General features: G+C 36.3%; 1 long non-coding RNA gene across 1 annotated transcript; it reads left to right on the plus strand.

The window, feature by feature from the left end:
- Positions 1-5,324: 5,324 nt before the first annotated feature.
- On the plus strand, positions 5,325-21,267 carry LOC123330059. Its single transcript, XR_006545765.1, has 3 exons — positions 5,325-5,668; positions 12,729-12,842; positions 20,872-21,267. It is a non-coding gene; the product is annotated as an uncharacterized LOC123330059 (long non-coding RNA).
- The last annotated feature ends 352 nt before the right edge of the window (positions 21,268-21,619 follow it).

Below are 21,619 nucleotides of genomic sequence, written 5' to 3' on the forward strand. Positions count from 1 at the left end.
TGGACTCTAAAGAAAGCTGAGTGCAAAACAATTGATGCTTTTGAACTGTGGTGTTGGAGAAGAGTCTTGAGAGTCCCTTGGACTGCAAGGAGATCCAACCAGTGCATCCTAAAGGAAATCAGTCCTGAATATTCACTGGAAGGACTGATGCTGAAGCTGGAACTCCAATACTTTGGCCACCTGATATGAAGAACTGACTCATTGAAAAAGCCCCTGATGCTGGGAAAGATTGAAGGTGACAGAGGATGAGATGGTTGGATCTCATCACTGCCACCATGGACATGAATTTGAGTAGGCTCCAGGAGTTGGTGATGGACAGGGAAGCCTGGTGTGCTGCAGTCCATGGGGTCACAAAGAGTTGGACATGACTGAGCAACTGAACTGAACTGAGTTGTTTCAATAATACCTTTATAAGAATATATAATAACCTTGGAGTATGTTAGAATTGTTAAGAGTAAATGTAGAAAGCAAAATGTATAGTATTGCCCATTCACTTTTATAATTTTTTTTTAAATTTTGCAATACTTATAGATTTACAGAAAAGTTGGGCAAGACAGAGATCTCCCACATAGCACAAACCGCATTTTCCCCTGTGAACCTTGCCCAAAAGACTTATTTAAAGAAAGTCTGTATATGAATTATATGCGAACTTCTCCTAAAATATGCAACTATGAATGACACTATAATGGAAAAAAGGTGGTAGGAACCAGATTTCTAACTGTTGTAGTTATGTAGCTCAAAGAAAAACAAGCAGATGGGGCTAGAATGATCTATGTGGCAATTGATAGGAGTTGGAAAAAAAAAATCACTGTTTTCAAGTACAGCTTAATAAGGACATTGACTCATATAGAAATACATACTATGTGTATATACACAGGTTTATACACATATCTCATATCTCAATCAGCTGAAAGGGCCTAGAAGCAGTAACACCTCAGTAGAAATGAAAACATCTAACACCCAGATCTTGGCTTCTAATTTTGTTCTTGTTGTTGCTCAGTGGCTAAGTCATGTCCATGGACTGCAGAATGATAGGCTCCTTCATTCTACACCATCTCTTGGGAGTTTGCTGAAATTCAAATTCATGTCCATTGAGTCAATGATACTCTCTAATCATCTCATCCTCTGCTGCCCCTTCTCTTTTTGCCTTCAGTCTTTCTCAGCATCAGGGTATTTTCCAGTTAGTCAGCTCTTCACATCAAGTGGCCAAAATAATGGAGCTTCAGCTTCAGCATCATTCCTTCCAATGAATGTTCAAGGTTGATTTCCTTTAGGATTAACTGATTTGATCTCCTTGCAGTGAAAGGGACTCTCAAGAGCCTTCTCCAGCACCACAATTCAAAAGCATCCATTCTTCGGTGCTCAGCCTTCTTTACGATCCTGCTCTCACATGTGTACATGACTACTGGTAAAACCACGGCTTTGGCTATATGGATCTCTGTCAGTGAAGTGATGTCTGTGCTTTTTAACAATATGCTGTCTAGGTTTACATAGCTTTTCTTCCAAGGAACAAGTGTCTTTTAATTTTATGGCTCCAGTCACTGTCCACAGTGATTTTGGAACCTGAGAAAATAAAATCTGTCACTGCTTCCATGTTTTCCCCTTCTATTTGCCACGAAGTGATGGGACTAGATGCTATGGTCTGTTTTTTAAATGTTGAGCTTCAAGTCAGCTTTTTCATTCTCCTCTTTCACCCTCATCAAGAGACTCTTTCATTCCTCTTTGATTTCTGCCATTAGAGTGGCATCACCTGCATATCTGAGATTGGTTAATAATTCTCCCAGAAATCTTGATTCCAGCTTCTGATACATCCAGCCTGGCATTTCACATGATGTACTCTATGCTCCTGCTAGGTCACTTCAGTCATGTCCGACTCTTTGCAACCCTATGGACTGTAGCCTGCCAGCCTTCTCTGCCCATGGGATTTTCCAGGCAAGAATAATGGAATGGGTTGCTATTTCCTTCTCCAAGTTAAATAATCAGGGTGACAATATAAAGCCTTATCGTATTCCCTCCCTATTTTGAACCAATTAGCTGTTCCATGTTCAGTTCTAACTGTTGCTTCTTGACACTCATATAGGTTTCTCAAGAGACATGTAAGGTGATCTAGTGCTCCAGTCTCTTTAAGAATGGCTTCTAATACCATTCTCTAATGAAAGGTCCAAGTTTACTTTGAAGAATAACTGGGCAAGAAACATACAACATGAGCCTGGAGCAACTTTATTGTCAGAAAGGGAGGAAGTACTAAACAAATTAAATGATGGGGTATCTCAAAGGGACATGAGAGTCAACTACAATAGCACTCAATATGAAATATGGGACAATTTGAGGCAAAAAATAGTAGTAGCAGTACTAATAATTACCATGATGATAATGGATTGCATCATACATCAAAGTATAACATATGTGACTTCATACAGATTTGTCTTTTCATTCTCAACAGAATCTTTTACAGAGCAGGCAGTTTTATTTTGATTTACTTTACTTATTTTTGTATTTTGTATGTGGCTTATTCTTTAAATTGAAGTGATATCCACATAATTTAATCATGATGAAATATGCAGTTCAGTGGCATTCAATACATGCAAAGTTGGCACACCCATCATCTCTCAGTTCGGTTCAGTCACTCAGTCGTGTCCGACTCTTTGCGACCCCATGAATCGCAGCACGCCAGGCCTCCCTGTCCACCACCATCTCCCGGAGTTCACTCAAACTCACATCCATCGAGTCAGTGATGCCATCCAGTCATCTCATCCTCTGTCATCCCCTTCTCTTCCTGCCCCCAGTCCCTCCCAGTATCAGAGTCTTTTTCAATGAGTCATCTCTTCGCATGAGGTGGCCAAAGTACTGGAGTTTCAGCTTTAGCATCATTCCCTCCAAAGAACACCCAGGGCTGATCTCCTTCAGAGTGGACTGGTTGGACCTCCTTGCAGTCCAAGATATTTTCATCATCATGAAAGGGAACCCTGTATCCATTAGGCAATCACTTCCCAGTCTTTGATGAATACTGATCTGATTTCTGCCTCTATGCTGTTGCTACGCTAAGTTGCTTCAGTCGTGTCCGACTCTGTGCAACCCCATAGACGGCAGGCCATCAGGCTCTCCCATCCCTGGGATTCTCCAGGCAAGAACACTGGAGTGGGTTGCCATTTCCTTCTCCAATGCATGAAAGTGAAAAGTGAAAGTGAAATCGCTCAGTTGTGCCCGACTCCTAGCGACCCCATGGACTGCAGCCTACCAGGCTCCTCCCTCCGTGGGATTTTCCAGGCAAGAATACTGGAGTGGGGTGCCATTGCCTTCTCCAGATCTGCCTCTATAGATTTGTCTAATTAGTGCATTTCATAGACAGGGAATCATATCCTTTGTGACATTCATTTTGTATCTGTTTTCTTTTTTTTTATTTTGCACAATGTTTTTTATTTGGTCCATATTGTAGCATGAATCAGATGTTAAATTCCTTTTTACAGCTAAAGTTCAATTGTATAGATATACCACTTTTGTTTTTGCATAGCAATTGATATTAATTTGGTTTATTTCCAACTTTTGACTACTGAGACTACTATAGAGTAGAAAATTTTAATTTGAATGAAGTTTAGTTTATAAATCATTTTTTTTCATGGACTGCACTGCTAATACTATACCTGAAAACTCATCCATCAAAACCCAGGTCACATAGATTTTCTCCTCCATTTTGTTTTAGAAATTTTAGAGTTGTACATGTCACATTTGGAACTATAATCTATTTCAATCAATTTTTGTGCAAATTATAAGGCTTTGTCGATGTTTAGTTTTTTGTTTATGGACATCCAGTTTGCCAAATACCATTTGTTGAAAGACAATTCTTTCTCTTTTGCATTAACTTTGAATACTTTTCAAAAATCAGACAACTATACTCCTGTGGTCCATTTCTGGGCTTTCTAGTCTGTTCCTTTGATTTATGTATCTGTTCTTTTGTTTATACCATACTGTCTCTATTATTGTAATTTTAGGTTTAATCTTGAAATTTGGTAGCATGATTCTTCCAACTTAGACTTTCATCTTTAATATTAGGTTGGGTATTCTAGATTTTTGCCTTTCCTTATAAAAGTTTTAGTTATATCATTAATATCTGCATGATATCTTGCTGATATAGCAATGGGAATTGTGTTTAATCTATAATTCAAGCTGAAAACAATTGGTAGTATTAAATATCCCAATGTATCTTCATTTATTTACTTTTCTTAGATTTTTATAGCTTTCCACATATCAATCCTACAAAGGTTTTATAAAGTTTATACATAATTATTTCATTCTATTGCATTGATTCTAATTGTTCATTTGTGATATATAGGAAGGCAATCAACTTTTGTATACTAATCAAATATTCTTCAATCTTGCTATATTCACTTATTAGTTATAGAGCTTTTCTTATAGATTCTTTGGGATTTTCCACATAGAAAATAAGGCATCTATCATATAGGAAGTGATTCCTCTGTATCTATTTCCAGGAGATTGTGGAGAAGTTGTATTATTTCTTTCATAAATGTGCAGTAGATTATCCAGTGACATTATCTGTTTTATTTTGTTTAGGTTATTAATTATTTATTGCATTTATTTAACAGATATAGAGCTGTCAAGAGCTCAGCTAAAGAGAGAGAGCTGGACAGCTAGGTGTCAGAGTCTTCAATTAAAGCCACAAGATGCCTTATATACAATGAAATATTACTCAACCATTAAGAATAATGAAATAATGCCATTCGCAGCAACATGGTTGGACCTAGAGATTATCACACTGACTGAAGACAAAGACAAATATCATATGATATCAGTTATATGTGGAATCTGAAGTATGATGCAAATGATCTCATTTACAAACAGAAGCAGACTCACAGACATAGAAAACAAACTTTTGATTACCAAAGGGAAGTGGGGGACTGAATAAGTTAGGAGCTTGGGATTAACATATACAAATTACTATTTATAAAACAGGCAAACAAGAACTGCTGTATAGCACAGGGACTTACATTCAATGTTATGTAATAAGCAATCATGTAATAAATCTGAAAAAGCATTGAATCACTTTGCCATATACCTGACATTAACACAACACTGTAAAATACTATAATTCAATTTTTAAATAATGATTAAAAAAAAAAAGAAGCAACAACAAGACAAAATGAAAGTAGGTTAATAGTGAAGCCTTTAATCTCTGACTGCATGTGATATTTTAAGTGCAAGGCTAAACCCAGAAGAAATGCTTACTTTTTCCAAGTTCCATTTTCCCTCGTGAGTCAGTGCACTGGTTCAGGTATATGAGAACAGAGAGTGTGAGATGCTCAGTTCACCACCGTGAGAGACAGAACCAAATGGTTCCTATTATGCTATGGACCTTGAGGCTGGAGAGAGAAAGCAGGGGGAGATTAGGGTAGAAAAGGACAAAGTACCAAGTTATAGTGAGGAAAACTGTCTCCAATCCACCTAGTCTGAGCAGAGGCACCTGGGAAAGCCCTCAGCCAAACCCTCAGGTAGAGAGACCTCCAACTGAGAACACCTGGCTGAGAATACATCTAAATATAAGAGCATGGCTTGCCAGCAGGGCCTGAGCCCTTGCCTGTAACTTTTTTCAGAAACTGCAATTCATTGTCTCTGCATCAAGTGGAAAAGTCTGCTTTCCTCGGAGACCTGCCAGGTATAGCCTTTGTAATTGCCTATAGTCAAGCTTGAAATATCAAACTAGATTGTGAGGCCAGGAGCCAGACTTCTCCAGAGTTATTTAGGTTATCTATTTTTTCCTTGTATGAGTTTCGGTAGATTGTGTATTTCAAGAAATTTGTTGGTCCATCTCACCTGAGTCATCAAATTTGGAAGCATAGAGTTCTTCAAAGTATTCTTTATAACCCTTTTACTATTCCTGACATCACTGTTAATGACTCCTGTGTCATTTCTAATATTGCTAATGTGTAGCTTTCTCATTTTCCTTGTTAGTTTGACTAAAGGTTTACAAGTTGTATTGATATTTTCCATAAATGAATATTAGATAATGATGATTGCTGCTGCTCAGGCCATGTATATGTTTAGTGATTTTTCTGCTTAGTTGAACTAACCATTGTGATAAGAAATATAGAAGTTTCCAACTATAACAATGGATATGTCTATCTCACCTATTAATTTTGCCTCTTATTTTGAAGCTGTGTTGTTGGGTGCATAAATGGTTAAGACTGTGATATATTTTTGGAGAACTGTCATCTTAATCATTGTGTAAGGGCTCCTTTGTCACTGGTCATCCTCCATCTTCTGAAGTCTGATATGTTTGAAATTAATGCAGATATTCCAGCTTTATTTTATTGTTCCCATGGTAAATAATTTGTTACTTTACTTTCAACTTAACCAAATGTTCATATTTAAAATGGGTTTCTTATAGAATATGTAAAATTGGATCATGTGTGTTTTAATAGATTCTAATAGCCTCTGTCATTTATTTGGTATAATTAGACTACTCATTTTATGACACCACCTTAGACTGATAAAAATTAAACCAAGTGATAAAAATAAAAACTGCATAATAAGAAAAAAAAAAGCAAGTGTTGATATAGTTAGAATAATATCTACAATGTTTGTATTTTTTATGGGTTAATTGTAGTTTTTATACGATATCATTTTATGTCATTTCTTACCATATCAATTGTACTTTGAAAAGTTTTTAGTACTGTTACAAGGTTTATAGTGAACATTTATTTTATTTGTTTAGGCCGTGATGGGTCTTCATTGCTGTGTGGGCTTTTCTCTAGTTGTGGCAAGAGGGGTCTATTCTTCCATGTGATGCGCGGGTTTCTCGTTGAAATGGCGTCTCTTGTTGTGGAGTATGCGCTCTAGGACATGTGAGCTCAGTAGCTGCAGCTCCAGGACAGGCTCATTAGTTGTGGTGCACCAGTTTAGTTTTTCAGCAGCACGTGGGATCCTCCTGGATCAGGGATTGAACGCATGTCTCTTGCATTGGCAGTTGGAGTCTTTACCACTGAACCAGGGAAGCCTTACAGTGAACATTTTAAACTAGTCTAAATCCACATTCAAATAACACCATATCACATACAGTGCAGATACTTTTCACCAGAGTATTTCCAGCTCCTTCCTCTGATCTCTGGTGACATTACTAACATTGCTGTACTTATCTATGCACTATAATCACCTATACAGTGGTACTATTATGCCTTAACGAGTTGTCATTGTGATCAAATAAGACAAAGAATAAAATTATCTCATTTTTTGCTTCTCCAATGCTCTTATTGTTTACCCAGTTTCTAAATTACATCATTTTTCTTTGATCTGAAGAATTTCTATTAACATATCTTGTGGGGCAAATCTGCTGGAGATGAACTCTTCTGTTATTTTTGTTTGAAAAATTACTTTACCCCACTTTGTCAGATAATTTTACTGAGTAGAAAATTCTAGTTTTTTTTTTTTTTTTCCAACAAATTAAATATTTGTCTATTCTCATAGTTTCTTAGGAAGGGCTAATTAATTCTTATCATCATTCCTCTTCATTTAAGGTGCTGTATTTTCTGGCCTGGCTTTTTCTGTGTTTGCTTTCCTATGGTTTGAATATACCTAAGTGTGTTTCTCTTTGGTGTTTTGTTCTGTTTGCTTTGTTTTGGTACTTATTAGACTTGATGTTCTCCATCCTTCCTGAATCTGTGATCTGTTGTCCAATACTTCCAATATTTCTTCTCTCTTTTACCTCTTTCTTGCATTCCTAATCCACACATGTTATGCTTTTTGATATGGCCCCATATTTATTGGATGTACTATTTTACTAATTTATTTATCTCCTTGAATTCCAATATGGGATGTTTCTACCGACCAATTTTCAAGTTCACTGATTCTTTCTCCAGCCACATGAAAGCTGCTGCTTAGGCACCACTCTCTTAATGGACATGAATGTGAGCAAATTCCAGGAGATAGTGAAGGACAGAGGAGCCCGGTGTTCTGCAGTCCATGGGATCACACAGAGTTGGACATGACTTAGCAACTGAATGACAATGAACAAGTCATCAAACACATTCTTCATTTGACTGTGTTTTTAATTTGGAACATTCCCCTTCAATCCTTTCTTAGAGTTTCTATCCTTTTGTTTATATTACCCATTTATTCTTACGTGTTCTCTATTTTCCATTAAAATATTTAGCATACTGATCTTAGTTATTTGGTTTCCCAGACTGCTTCCAAAGTCTGCCATAACTCAGTCTGATTCTGATGTTCTCTTTGTCTCCTTAGACAAAGAATATTTTTGTGTTCCAGCTTGTCTTCTAAAGTTTTTGTTGAAAACTGTACATATGTATCTAGTAATCCTGAATTTTTCCTTAGCCAAACTTTAGTCAAGCTCCTCCAAGTTCTATTCTCAGGTAGGCTTTTAGTTTGGACTATCATTGCTCAGTTATGACAAGAATCCTGTTAATTTTATAGTCAAAATCCCCCAGCCTCAATATCTGATCAAATTTCTCATAATCCCTACTATCCCCCAGATGGCTTCTGATTACCCTGGCCTACCTTCAACAAAGATCCTGTTAGGTTTATCCATATTCTTAATATTTCCTCTTAGTATTTTTATATCTACAAACAAGCTACTTGGCTATAAAATTCTACTTTTCTGTGTTCAAAATTGAGTTTTCTTGTATTTGAGGTCTCATTCTCTCTATCATGTTAGTCCTGACTCTAAGTTCATTTTCTATATCTGTAAGTCTATTTCTGTTTTATAAATAAGTTCATTTGCCCTCCCATTTTTTTTTTAGATTCCACATATAAGTGATATCATACCCCATACTCTTCCCTTGTGTTTATCATTTTAACTATTGTCCAGTTCTGGTTTTCTTTGACTTTGGTAAGAGGAACTGAGTTAAAAAGGCCTTTTTATGTAAGATTTCATGAAAACTTAGCCAGGAATTAGGCTGTATTATTTTTTGCTGTAGTTTCCTCTAGTGTCCTTATTTCGTCATGTATCTTGACTTTGTCTTCTAGAAGTCTTCCTCCTCAAAAGGATTCTCTGTTGCAGAGCTTTGTCAAATATAATGAAGTGTTATACTAATATCCTTTTAGCCTGGTGAAGGGGTGTGAAAGGAGATTATTCTATAATCCCCAAATTAAATTGCAATGCTTATGTGGCTCTATGGATCAAGGCTCTGACTTTCATGAATGTTTTTTCAGTGTTATAATGTTGTTTTGTTTTTCACTGATCTCTACTTTTTCCCATTGTTACAGTGATCAAAGTTCATTTCCTTGAAGCCCTGACCACTATTGACTACTTTTTCCCTTTTAGCAGTAACAAGAAGGCTAAAAGGGATGGACCAAAAGGAAATCCCTTCACCCAGCTGTTGTAAACCTTTGGCAAGATTCTTTCACTTGAATTTAGACTTTTGCTATAGAGAAAACTCTTCATGGATTTCACAATGTTTACCTTTCCTTTCCACCTGCCAGAGCCAAAAAGGGATCTTTCTTAGATCTTTACCATGAGAAACTGGAGAGGCTCCTAGAGATAAAACAAACAAAAGTGTGGGGTCCTTTGAAGATAAAGGCCCCAGGAGTTTCTCGCTTTTTTTTTTTTTTTATTTTTACTAATCTTTACACAACCTCCAAAAATCATTAAAACTGGCAATTTAGTGTTCCCAACTGTTTAGCATAAACATGAGTTTGAGCAAACTTAGGGAGTTAATGAGGGACAGGAAAGCCTGGTGTGCTGCAGTTCGTGGGGTCATAGAGTCAGACATGACTTAGCAACTGAAACAACAAGCTTCAATTCCAGGTGAAAAGATAAAAGGATATTTCTCCCAGGATGTGCCAGTTTCTTCCTTTTTTACATCTGACAAGTTTCCCTGAAAATTGATTTCTATTGAGTCCAAGAAAATCACTGACTTTTGGATCCACCAGCTTTTTCTTATTGTAACGATATATATGATGACCACCAAGCTCCTTGAGTAAAGCTTAACTTCATTTCCTCTTATAGATTACCTCTTGCTGATTCCATTTTGTTCATCCTCCATTTTTATTAGCTTATTGTTAATTCTTTTCTGTTTTGTGAAGTGTTTCAATATTATCTAGACCTCTGTAGAGTTTTTAAATTATCTATTGAATTATATAGTTCAAAATTAACTTAATATTCATGAAACTAAGATTTTATAATAGTAAAACACTATAATACAAACCTTGATTTCTACATTCCCAATGGGAAAGCAATGTATTGCATGTAAGCAAACACTTAATCTGTATGACATGATTTCACTGACTTCTGGGAAGATACTCGAATTCCAAACTAACTTTTCTCCAACCAGTATGTGAAATCCCTTTAACAAGAGATAAATCTTTTATATACCTCAAAAAGAAATACAACTTCAAATGTCTCTTTGGAGAAGTAATATCTTGAATTCAATTCTTCTTGGGTAAAATTAAATACCAAGTCCTTTGAAGGCACTAAGAGCTTGAAAAGGAAAAGTAATGGATCAGATAAGCTGAAGAAAATGAACAAAAATATAAACCTGGTGTGAAGAAACTCTCAATGTGTCCCAGCTCTAATTTAAAACAAAATCTATAGCTGTATGAAAGAAAATGTCTTAGAGTTGAAGAACAGAAAGCCAGGTAGAATTCACCCGTAGAATGGTTGTCAGTCATTGCCTGCTGGAAAATCACTAGCGGCACTGAATAGAAATTCAATGACTATTTTATCCTCATAAGAAGAAACAAACCCAGAGGGTATAAGGAAACCACCCAAATCACAGAGATAATTAGTAGCAAATATTGAACTAAAAATATTCTATCATTTGCAACCATTTGGTTTTGCAATATACAGTAAAAAGTTATTCATTTGCTGAGTTTTTTTTTTTCATCAAATCACAGCAATAAATCATAATAAAATCACAAAAGCAAAATGTTATAAAATATACTTCTCATTTTAATTTATTGGACTTCAAAATATTAAAATGCCACATTTGAATTCTGGCCTGAAATTGCTTATCTTGGGTAAAAACCTATTTTGAGATGATGGGCTGAATGCATAGCTTCCCCCTGTCTATTTAAATGTGTAGTATTGATTTTAAAAATATATAGTTTTGAATCTCTAAGGCTTTTCTGGAAATCTAGAAGTAAAATAGTCAGTGACAAAGAAATTTTGAGAAATAAAGGAAATAAATTGCAAGTACTAAATAATGATAAAGCCTTGAATGAAAAGTGTGTATGTATGATCAATATAAAGTATCAGAGACAAAACTTATCTTCTCACCTGAAACAACAACAAAAAAAAATAGACATAGTCAAGATAACAGACATTGGAAAGTAAAGGGTATTATTCACTGAGAGAAAAAAGCAGAAGATAAGCTATAGAGTTTCCTAAGGAGCAAGAAGGAGAAATCTAGGCTCTTGCAGCTGCTCTGAATTTAATATTGAAGCTGAAAGACCAAACGGACTGCAGAAACTGAAGTTCACAGTGTAGGTATATATGGGAGATTCTTCTCAAATGGATTTCTAGATTCAGGCAATCTCAGTAAAAAATCTTAGCAGAAGAATATGATAGAACAGAGAGTACAGAAATAGATTCACACAGCTATAGTCAACAGATTTTTGAGAATGGACCAAGAAAATTCTATGGAAACTTTATCTTATAAGTAAATAGTCCAGGAAGAGTTTGATTTTGATATACTGATGAATGGACTTTGATCTGACCTTTATAACTCAATGAAAATTTAAAAGAAAAAGGATCCTAGACCTAATAGTAAAATGAAAGCTTTAAAACTTCTAGAAGAAAACATAGGAGAAAATATTTGTGAATATTAGTTTAAGGAAAGAATGTTTTGATACAGCACTAATACATGATTAATAAATTAAAAAATAGTAATTTGGAATTTAAACTAAAAACTGCTACTTTGGGAAAAGATATTGTTAAAATTATAAAGATATGGAATGAACTAGAAAAAAGTTTTGCAAATTTGACACTTGATAAAGGATTTTCATCTAGAATATACAATAGACTTTCAATATTCAATCATGAGGATACAATCTACTTAAGATGGTCAAATTATTTCATTTGAATCTCTAAAGTGTAAAGGGTTCACCATACTAAGTAAGATATGAGGTAATTTGACCTCTGATATACTGCATATGAGAATGTAACATTGTACAATGCCTTTGGAAGGTATTTATGGAAAATGCTCCAGTAAAATATAGTGACATAAAGAAGAACAGTGGTCATTTGGGACAGAGATTGTGAAGGGGTAGGTGAAAAAACAAATGTAAGTAAAGTTTTGGGGGTGATGGGTACACTCATTACTGCAGTTATACTGATGATTTAACATGTACTAAATATAAAAATGCACATTTTAGCTATGTTCAGTTCAATTTATATCAATCAAACCTTAATAAAATCAATTTGTAAACATTGTGTATAGAACTATAATATTTGTAGTCCATTTGGTCTGGGCCCCATGATATCATTAGGCTTCCCTGGTGGCTCAGTGGTAAAGAATACACCTGCCAATGCAGGAGACATGTGTTCGATCCCTGTGATGGGAAGATCCCCTGGAGAAGAAAAAGGCAACTCACTCCAGTACTCTTGTCTGGGAATCCTGGGGGGCTACAGTCCATGGGGTTGCAAAGCAGATGGAAACGACTAAGTGACTAAACAACAACAAACAACAATAGTACCATTAATGGGGCAGGCTTCTTAAATTTTTTGTTCAGTTGTTTACTAGTGCTATGTCTTTTCCTCATAGGATCAGGAATGCATCTCTGTCTCCAGGAATCAAGAGCATTTCACAGGCAGTTCACAAAAGAAAAGTATAGATCTTACTCTATCCATGATGGAATTGCATATCAAAAGACCCATTGTAAGTTGAAAACATTCTTAAGTCAAAAGTGAATTTAATACACCCAACATCCTGAACAGTCCACCTTACACGAGCTCAGAATGTTTATATTAGCCTACAGTGAGGTACAATCATCTAAAGCAAAGCCTATTTTATAATAAAGTGTGAAATATTTCATGCATTGACTGAATGCTATCAGTCTGTCAGTTAAGTTGCTCAGTCATGTCCGACTCTTTGCGACCCCATGAATTGCAGCATGCAAGGCATCACTGTCTATCACCAACTCCTGGAGATCACTCAAACTCATGTCCATCAGTTGGTGATGCCATCCAACCATCTCATCCTCTGTCGTCCCCTTCTCCTCCTGCTCCCAATCGCTCCCAGCATCAGAGTCTTTTCCAATGAGTCAACTCTTCACATGAGGTGGCCAAAGGACTGGAGTTTCAACTTTAGCATCAGTCCTTCCAAAGAATACCCAGGACTGATCTCCTTCAGAATGGACTGGTTGAATCTCCTTGCAGTCCAAGGGACTCTCAAGAGTCTTCTCCAACACCACAGTTCAAAAGCATTAATTCTTCAGTGCTCAGCTTTCTTCATAGTCCAACTCTCACATCCATACATGACCACTGGAAAAACCATAGCCTTGACTAGATGGACCTTTGTTGGCAAAGTAATGTCTCTGATTTTGAATATGCTATCTAGGTTGATCATAACTTTCCATCCAAGGAGTCTTTTAATTTCATGGAGGCAATCACCATCAATAGTGATTTTGGAGCCCCCCAAAGTAAAGTCTGCCACTCTTTCCACTGTTTTCCAATCTATTTGCCATGAAGTGATGGGACCAGATGCCATGATCTTAGTTTTCTGAATGTTGGGATTTAAGCAAACTTTTTCACTCTCCTCTTTCACTCTCATCAAGAGGCTTTTGAGTTCCTCTTCGCTTTCTGCCATAAGGGTGATATCATCTGGATATCTGAGGTTATTGATATTTCTCCCAGTAGTCTTGATTCCAGCTTGTACTTCTTCCCACCCAGCATTTCTTATGATGTACTCTGCATATAATTTAAATAAGTGGGATGACAATATACAGCCTTGATGTACTCCTTTTCCTATTTGGAACCAGTCTGTTGTTCCATGTCCAGTTCTAACTGTTGCTTCCTGGCCTGCATACAGATTTCTCAAGAGGCAGGTCAGGTGGTCTGGTATTCCCATCTCTTGAAGAATTTTTCACAGTTTATTGTGATCCACACAGTCAAAGGCTTTGGCATAGTCAATAAGGCAGAAATAGGTGTTTTTCTGGAACTCTCTTGTTTTTTCCATGATCCAGCGGATGTTGGCAATTTGATCTCTGGTTCCTCTGACTTTTCTAAAACCAGCTTGAACATCTGGAAGTTCACAGTTCAAGTATTCTTGAAGCCTGGCTTGGAGAATTTTGAGCATTAATTTACTATCATGTGAGATGAGTGCAATTGTGCGGTAGTTTGAATATTTTGGGCATTGCCTTTCTTTGGGATTGGAATGAAAACTGATCTTTTCCAGTCCTGTGGCCACTGCTGAGTTTTCCAAATTTGCTGGCATTTTGAGTGCAGCACATTCACAGCATCATCTTTCTTTTTTTTAATTATTATTATTATTTTTTAACTTAACAATATTGTATTGGTTTTGTCATATATCAACATGAATCCGCCACAGGTATACACGTGTTCCCTATCCTGAATCCTCCTCCCTCCTCCCTCCTCGTACCATCCCTCTGGGTCGTCCCAGTGCACCAACCCCAAGCATCCAGTATCATGCATCGAACCTGAACTGTACTAATGCATATATATGTAATTTAGAAAGATGGTAACATCAGCTTTCAGGATTTGAAATAGCTCAACTGGAATTCCATCACCTCCACTAGCTTTGTTCGTAGTGATGCTTTCTAAGGCCCACTTGGCTTCACATTCCAGAATGTCTGGCCTAGGTCAGTGATCACACCATCATGATTATCTGGGTTGTGAAGATCTTTTTTGTACAGTTCTTCTATGTATTCTTGCCACCTCTTCTTAATATCTTGTTTCTCTTAGGTCAATACCATTTCTGTCCTTTATGAAGCCCATCTTTGCATGAAATGTCCCCTTGGTATCTCTAATTTTCTTGAAGAGATCTCTAGTCTTTCCCATTCTGTTGTTTTCCTCTATTTCTTTGCATTGATTGCTGAGGAAGGCTTTCTTTTCTCTCCTTGCTATTCTTTGGAACTCTGCATTCAGATGCTTATATTTTTCCTTTTCTCCTTTGCTTTTTGCTTCTCTTCTTTTCACAGCTATTTGTAAGGCCTCCCCAGACAGCCATTTTACTTTTCTGCATTTCTTTTCCATGGGGATGGTCTTGATCCCTGTCTCCTGTACAGTGTCATGAACCTCCATCCATAGTTCATCAGGCATTCTATCTATCAGAACTAGTCCCTTAAATCTATTTCTCACTTCCAGTGTATAATCATAAGGGATTTGATGTAGGTCATACTTGAATGGTCTAGTGGTTTTTCCTACTTTGTTATATTTAAGTCTGAATTTGGCAATAATGAGTTCATGATCTGAGCCACAGTCAGCTCCCAGTCTTGTTTTTGCTGACTGTATAGAGCTTCTCCATCTTTGGCTGCAAAGAATATAATCAATCTGATTTCAGTGTTGACCATCTGGTGATGTCCATGTGTGGAGTCTTCTCTTGTGTTGTTGGAAGAGGGTGTTTGTTATGACCAGTGCGTTATCTTGGCAAAACTCTATTAGCTTTTGCCCTGCTTCATTCCGTATTCCAAGGCCAAATTTGCCTGTTACCCAGGTGTTTCTTGACTTCCTACTTTTGCATTCCAGTCTTCTATAATGCAAAGGGCATCTTTTTTGGGTGTTAGTTCTAAAAGGTCTTATAAGTGTTCACAGAACCATTCAACTTTGGCTTTTCAGCATTACTGGTTGGGGCATAGACTTGGATTACTATGATATTGAATGGTTTGCCTTGGAATTGAACAGTTATCACTCTGTTTTTTTTGAGACTGCATCCAAGTTCTGCATTTTGGACTCTTTTGTTGACCATGGTGGCTACTCCATTTCTTCTAAGGGATTCCTGCTCACAGTAGTAGATATAATGGTCATCTGAGTTAAAGTCACCCATTCCAGTCCATTTCAGTTCGCTGATTCCTAGAATGTCGACATTCATTCTTGCCATCTCCTGTTTGACCACTTCCAATTTGCCTTGATTCATGGACCTGACATTCCAGGTTCCTATGCAATATTGCTCTTTACAGCATCGGACCTTGCTTCTGTCATGAGTCACATCCACAGCTGGGTATTGTTTATGCTTTGGCCCCATCCCTTCATTCTTTCTGGAGTTATTTCTCTACTGATCTCCAGTAGCATATTGGGCACCACCGACCTGAGGAGTTCCTCTTTCAGTATCCTGTCACTTTACCTTTTCACACTGTTCATGGAGTTCTCAAGGCAAGAATACTGAAGTGGTTTGCCATTCCCTTCTTCAGCAGACCACATTCTGTCAGACCTCTCCACCATCACCTTCCCATCTTGGGTGGCCCCACATGGCATAGCTTAGTTTCATTGAGTTAAACACGGCTGTGGTCCTTGTGATTAGATTGACTAGTTTTCGGTGTTATGGTTTCAGTGTGTCTGCCCTCTGATGCTCTCTTGCAACACCTACCATCTTACTTGGGTTTCTCTTATCTTAGACGTGAGGTATCTCTTCACTGAAGCTCCAGCAAAGCACAGCTGCTGGTCCTTACCTTGGATGAGGGTTATCTCCTCACTGACTGCCCTTCCTGACCTTGAACATAGAGTAGCTCCTCTTGCCCTCCTGCGCCCTGAATGCTGTACTGAAAGTGAAAAACTGAATGGGTGTCTAGGTACAGATGGTTGTAAGTGTATCCACTGTTTACCATGTGATGATGTAGCCGACTGAGAACTGGGCTCATTGCCACCTCCCAGCACCAGGAGAGGATTTCTTACCATGTATCGTTAGCCAGGGTAAAGATCAAAACCTAAAACTGAAGTAGAGTTTCTACCAAAAGTGTATCTCTTTCGCATCATCATGAAGTCAAAAATTCGGAAATAAAATGGGGAACCACCCACCAATGACAAAGGGGACTGGGGAAAGAAACGACAACCCACTCCAGTATTCTTGCTTGTGAAACCCCATGGACAAAGGAGCCTGGAAGCTATGGTCCATGTGGTTACAAAAGAGTCAGACAAAACTTAGTGACTGAACAACAATAATGACTACTAAATAGGCTAAGTAACCAACAAAGACCTACTGTATAGCACAGGGAATGCTATTCAATATTCTGTGATAATCTATATGAGAAAAGAATCCAAAAAAGAATGAATATATGAATATGTATAACTGAATAACTTTGCTATACACTTGAAACTGACAATATTAGTTATCAACAACATTGTAAATCAAGTATACTCCAATAAAAATTTTTTAAAAAAGAAAAAATATATAACAAAGGGAATAAGCTTGTACAAGCTGACCTATTTTAAACAGACTTTCCCATTTCTGTACAGCTCTTTGGCCAAAAGTTTGTCCAACGGCAATCTCTCTCAAAAGAGAGCATGTGAAATATAGTTTTCATTTTCTCTGTTTAGCTTTACACATTGCCTTTCCAAACTAAATTGAAGTTTTTATGGTTTTTATTAGTAATGAAGAAAGCTAGAATGGATATTAGATTGATAACTAGCAGTGTGTGCTGGAGGCATCAATAGTCCTTTTCACAAGTAGGTGTGGATACAAGAGAGAGAAAAGGTCTCAAGATCAGAAATATTAAAGCATGTACAGTATGATTCCTGGAGTGTCAAACCCTGCATATTCTCTCCCCACCTGCCTCTGTTCTGACAGAGGTACTATGCATGTGCACCAGTGTGTGAATCACTGTGTTACCTGCAGGAGGAGAAAGGGTAATGTCTCCTGTAGCCTGCCATACATAGGGGTAAATGCAGATAGCAAACTACCCCCACAGTACATGCAACCCCCAATCTTGTTTTCTATTAAAAAAAAAATCTAGAAAACACAACAATTAGAATATACTACCTTTCCATTTGTGTCCCCAAATTTATGTCAGATATCTGAGGAGCAAAACCAAGTGAGAAGATGGGTAAAAACAAAGAAGCAACAAATGACTGAAAACAGCTACAATCATAGATAAGAAACAAATTCAACAAATGGTAGAATATGGGTATATTGAAATTGAACTTATTTTCATTAGGTCCTTTTCCCATTATAGGTTTTTATAAGCTATTGAGTATTGTTGCCTGTGGTATACAGTATGTCCTTTCTGGTTATCTATTTTATAATACAGTAGTGGGTATATGTTAACTATAATATAACCCTAATTGACTCCCCCACCCTTTCACAATTATATATTTGTTTCCTGTGTCTCTTTTGCATCCTTTTTTTTTTCACTTATATCTCTTTTGCATCATCATGAAGTGCAAATTTTTCACATTTTTCCTATGTGAAAAATAAAAACTATTTCAGTTTTGTAAATAAGTTCCCTTGTAACATATTTTAGATTTCACATAGAAGTAATACCATGTATTTGTGTTTCCCTGCCCTGATTTGCTTCACTTAGTATGATAATATCTAGGTCATTAGCTCTCTTTTTTTATTTGCTGATAAAGTGGAATATTTCCTCACATTTTTAAACAGTGTTAAATACCTATCATAAGTCCTAAAGAGCATGTTAAAATATATAAGGTATTCAGTATGAAAAGGTATTTTATGTTGCATTAAAATTTTCAGTATCAAAAATAGATGATATTATAAACAGCTAGATCAACAATAAGATTACAGCCAGCATAAAATTATAAAATTTGTATAATTCTATTCAATTTGCATCAATGTACTTCTGAAAGCATTATAAATGAAATGATTTTTTTAAGAAATAATAAATTATAAAACTTGGACCAAGAATAAATAGAAAACCTGCAGGAAGTAATGATTGTAGCAAGAGTTAGAAAGATGATCAAGAATCTTACACCTGAGATTCAGATCATTTTATAGATGAAACTTGCCATGAATTATCAATGGACAGTTCAGTTACATAAAATTTTCCACAGTACATAAAAAAACAAAGACTTCAGTCCAACCAGATAAGTTAAATAATAAATTTAACCACTTTTAAAGTATAAATGGAAGGACTGATGTTGAAGCTGAAACTCCAATAATTTGTCCACCTGATACGAAGAGCTGACTCATTTGAAAAGACCCTGATGCTGGGAAAGATTGAGGGCAGGAGGAGAAGGGGAGGACAGAAGATGAGATGGTTGGATGGCATCACCGACTCCATGGACATGGGTTTGGGTGGACTTCAGGAGTTGCTGATGGACAGGGAGGCCTGGCATGCTGCGGTTCATGAGGTCACAAAGAGTTGACACCATTGAGTGACTGAACTGAACTGAACTGAATTAAAGATATAAGTATGATCAGGATTTGATAATTTAAGAAATAATGGTTACATATTTCTCATTTTCAAAAATATGTTGTAGAGATTTTTAGGTAAAGCTGCAGATAAAAATATTCATTCCTACTTAAATCAGCATGTATGTATTGTAGTTTTTTAAAATCTAAAAGTGCAAATGGACTTAGAGACAAGCTTCAGGATAGTTCTGCAAGATAATATGAGCTATAAGCATTTTCTCTTGAGCTGACAAAGTAGACCGTGAAAAAAAATATACATTTGTTCCAGAGTTACCTAGCTTTGAAATTTGTTTTATTTACATGTTGTTAAAGACTGTAATTTCTCAAACTGCTGTCAATTTGTATCAGGGGCCAATGATAACTGTGAAGTTGGCTGTTATGAGTTATAACAAGCAGAGCCTTGCAACAAGCTTTGAGTAAGCTTAAGTGAACCATAACAGATTTGCTTAGTAAAGCTGCACTAATAGATTTTTAAAATCTGTGGTATGCTTCTGTGAAACCCAGTGGGGAGGATATAGTACCTGTCATATTTGATTATAATTTGAGAATAAATGCAATACTGAATCAAAATTGAAATATGAATGCAGAAGTTGTTTGGTATTTGGCTGCACAGAAAAATATTTTAAAGGCTCTTTACAGTTTGCTCAAAATGATTTATTAATGTAGAGAAAAAGAAATAATCTTAAACAGTAAAGTTTGACGGGCAATCATGTAGGGAAACAACAAGAGACATCAACTACAAATATCATAAAGTCTCAAAAATTAGAAGAAACCAGAAAAATAATTATTAGCAGAGACGACACAGAATATTTGAATGGATTCCATCATATTTCAACTCCTGATGCCAATGTAGGTTTTCTTTTCCTAGCACCAGAATTGATGGCTGGTAAAACTGGCTCATTTCCAAGTTTATAAATATTTCAAAATCATTTTCCAATTGCTTTTACCAGTTAACCCTGCCACCAATTCAGCAATGCAACAGAGAGTCCACTTTTTTTGTTTTCTGTTTAAAAGCTTGACTGTTGTTTAGTTGCTAAGTCATGTCCAACTCTTTTACGACCCCTTGGACTGTAGCCTTCCAGTCTCTTCTGTCCATGGGATTTCCCAGGCAAGAATATTGAAATGGGTTGCCACTTCCTTAATATGGTTAGACTTTTAGTGTATGTCTGTGCTGTCTTTACAGTATAAAAATTAAGTCAGTGTTTCTTTTTGTTTCATGTTTAGAGTATCAACTTAGATAAGTAATTTCATGCATATTTAATGATAATCTATACAAATTTTATAGCCATGCAATTTTACTATTTTTCTATCAGTCTTTGTCTATTTTATCATTTAAAAAGATCTTTACTACATTCTCAATTGCAATTCTTTGTTGAATTTGCCAGATCTAAATATATCACATTACATAGGCACTTGCATTTTAATTTAGTTTTCCATACTATTGGTCATGCAAATGGGTTTCTTGTTTCTATGTGGAATTTCATATCTTGCAGTGTCCTGTAAATAAAGATTAAATTCCACCCTTTTCTTTAAAAAAAAAATGAATATTCACATTTTATTTTTTTTCTCTCTCTTTTTCTAACAGATAAGTACCTTTTTGCATGAAAAGAATTCCTACAATCAATTCTAAAAGGATGAATGCATCACAGAGATAAATGCACAAGAGCACAAGCAATTTGAAAACCATGAAAATGATATTCCAAGAGCTTTTTCACTTTTTTCTTGTCATATAAAAAATGTATAATATCATAAACAAAGTATGCTTTTTGACAGCTGTGGACATTTTGCTGAGTGGCAATACTGCCCAAGATGCCCCCAGCTCACCTGTTTCCCCAAATGCCTTCCTCATTAGAGAATTTTCCACTTCTGCTCAAGATGAAACAAGAGGACAGCTCCCCTGTTCCCCATTATCTAACTACCAGTTTTTTATTACTGTTGTTGTAGTAAGAACACTTAGCATGAGATCTACCCTCTTGACAAAGCTTTATGTGCACAATGAAGCACTGTTAACTATAGGCACAATGTTGTACAGCAGAACTCTAAAATTTACTCACTTTCATAATTAAAACTTAATACCTATTGAACAGTAAGTCCCCAGTCCTCTCCCAGCCAAAAGTGAGCACCATTCCACTCTCTGTGTATGCATTTGACTACTTTTTGGATATACCCTAAAAGTGGAATCATATTGCATTTGTCTTTCTGTGCCTGGTTTATTTCATTTAGCACAATATCCTCCAGGTTCATCCATGTTGTCACACATGGCAGGATTTCATTTTTTTTTTTTAAGACTTAAGAATGTTCCATACTTAATGTTCCAATCCAATGTTACATAT

This window comes from Bubalus bubalis, chromosome 17 (assembly GCF_019923935.1).
Source record: "Bubalus bubalis isolate 160015118507 breed Murrah chromosome 17, NDDB_SH_1, whole genome shotgun sequence".
Taxonomy (NCBI): Eukaryota; Metazoa; Chordata; class Mammalia; order Artiodactyla; family Bovidae; genus Bubalus; species Bubalus bubalis.